We start from the raw sequence: 2,957 nt of genomic DNA, 5'->3' as shown, positions 1-2,957 counted from the left end.
TTACTTAGTTTGACTACCCCCTGCTGAGACCATAAGGAACTGTAAGATGGAGAACATGTCACTGACATAAGATTACAAGTCAGTAGGGTTACCTGTCCTGTTTTGCTCTTCGTGCTGAGACTGATGACAAGGATCCTGTGGCCAAGGGAGATGTGGTGTCGGTACAGGTCTAGTGCAGACGAGGTCTGATCTGTGCCGACACTGGCTATCAAGGAGGGTGGCTGCAGGATATGATGAGCCACTGCTGCCGCAAGGTTAACTCAACAAAGCAGCTATGATGAGACAAGCAGATGTTCATCTGCTACATCTGCTATGCCTACACTGACCAGTGCTTGCAAGACAGGATTTCTCCATGCTGTAAGAAGCTTATCTTTATTTCTGATATTATATGCGAGGTCCACAGTTGTTACAATTAAAAAAGCTGAAGTGTGGCAAAAGTGACCTTTACCTGGAGTTCTGTTTTGTTTTGTCCCTGGCAAAGGAGAGCACTGTCAACTTTACACAACCATGATGTTGGTCCAGAAATTAGTTTCTTTCGCTGTCTATGGAATTCTTTGCTGTAACATAAGAAAACTGGTGGGACACATATTTTTGGAATATTTATATCAAGATAGAGTGAATAAACTCTTCATTGTTTAGTCAAAATGTGGCAACAGTTAGTCCACAAATGTTTGCACGTTAAATGAAGTGACAGATTTCAGGCAAATTTTTAAAAAATATTATCATTCTTGTGAAAAACTACCTAAAGTCAATGAGCCAAGATGGCCCTTGGCATAGTCATTCATGCATTTTTGATTACAACATAGGTGACAGTGACAGTTTGAGGTATTTGAATAATACTGTGACATTGTAGCCACTTGGCTACAATCCCATACATATTTACGTTGTAACATGTTCATGTAACATGTTTTTGTCACATTTTTAAAAAAATAAACAAATAAAATAAATTAATATTTTTCAACTTTATTTAAAACATAATTTACAAACAAATCTGTTGAAAATATCACAATATCCTAATAATTCATTCATTCATTCATTTAAAAGGTGAAGATTTTTCATCTTAGGTAAATAAAAATGTATACGCCGATCCGGTATGACATTATCTGGCAAAATATTGTCATTAGTGGGGGGCCTTTGAGTCCTGTGGGTTGAGGGGAGGGGGCTTTGTGGATTAGATTTGTTTCAGTGCATCCCACAGATATCTGATGATTTGGGATCTAGGAAGTTTGGAGGCCAGGTCAACACCTTATGCTGTTTTTCAAGTTTTTTGTTTAAGTTGTTGAGTTGTTCCTAAATTCTGCTGGGGATGGCTGCTGTCATCAAGGAGTGTCATTGCTATGGGGTGGGTGTGTCTGCTCGGATGTAGGTGGGTGGTACATGTCTAAGTAACATCCACAGGAATACTGGATCCAAATGTTTCCCAGCAGAAAATTCCATTGTCAAAGATGATCAGATGACAAACATAACGACATCTACAGGGAAGGCAGTCTTACTGTCCTTTACGGGCACGTGGCTAACACTATAGCATTGTGGATTTACTACAGATTCACTACAGTCAGAGCGGACAGGGACACCAAGGCAAGTGGGAAAAGAAAAGTTGGTTAGCTTGCACCCTTTATTAACACAAGTGTAACCCAGGGCATGTGATGGTGAAGACAACCATCATGACTTTAGATGCAGCACTTTCATGCTGGTTTCTGGACAACCAGGTGACACTGAACTCTGTGCTGTCTGCTTTTGTCCGGTACGTGGATTGTCCTACCAGAGCAAATACAACAATTGACATTCTGTATGCAAACATAAAGGATGCATACAAGATCACACCTCTACCAGCACTAGGGAAATCAGACCACAATCTAATCCAGCTCCCGTCTCACTAGGCAACCAAGCACCAAATGCTCCCTCAGGAAATGGTCATCTGAGGCCAAGGCAGTCCTGAGGGAAGGCTTACAATCCACTCACTGAGGGTGCTGCAAGAGGCCTGCAGTGAGGATTTGGAGGGGATCACATGAGATTCCCTACTGACAACAACAGGTTCTGTGCAGATGTTTTTTTTTCCCCACCAGAACTGTGATTGGTGATTCCCCAACAAGAAGGTCTGGATTACCTTACCTCAGTTCAATGACTTTTAACAGGTTCAACTGTTCAACTCTTGTATTTTTTGATTTTTCCAGCGCGTTCAACACCATCCAGCCCCTGCTGCTGAGAGACTGACTGAGATAACAGTGGACACATACCTAAAACCCAGAGTCATGCAAATTGCAGAAATTCTCAAATGACATTGCAACTGCGGGGTGTATCAGGGATGGACAGGAGGAAGAGTACAGGAACATTGTGAACAACTTTGTTCCATTCAAACATTCAGATAAACACAACCAAAATCAAGGAGATGGTTTTGGATTTCGGGACCAGGCCCTACCTGTCCCATCAACAGGAACTGTGTTGAGGTGTTTCACACATATAAGTACCTGGGTCTTCAGCTGAATCGCAAAATGGACTGCTCAGCTAACACAGACTCGGCCTACAAAGGAGACAAAGGTCCTTCAACATCTGCTGGAAATGCTCTATTAGACTATCATTGATACACTGTCCTCTTCTACCCTGTGGAAGGCAGGGCAAGTGCTTTACATGGAAAATAAACGCCCCTAACCCCCATGCCCCAAACCCTCATTCATGCAGACACATATACACACCACACACAGAATACTACACACACATACTCCCCAAGCATACCCGTAGCAAAATGAGCAACCGCTATCTTGTCTGACGTTATAAAATGTGCATTTGCTGTCAGCAAACGTGTTTTGAAATAAATGAATAAATAAATTACGTGGATAAATATTATGTATTTCAAATAATAGAATAAAATACAAATTAAGCCTTTCCCATGACGTCAATAACCCCAGCCAATCACCTCTCTCTCTTGCAGCACAGCGTACGTCCGTGCGTGTGTCAAC

This window comes from Mugil cephalus, chromosome 15 (genome assembly GCF_022458985.1).
Source record: "Mugil cephalus isolate CIBA_MC_2020 chromosome 15, CIBA_Mcephalus_1.1, whole genome shotgun sequence".
Classification (NCBI taxonomy): Eukaryota; Metazoa; Chordata; class Actinopteri; order Mugiliformes; family Mugilidae; genus Mugil; species Mugil cephalus.
Note: the sequence above shows the minus strand (reverse complement) of the source record.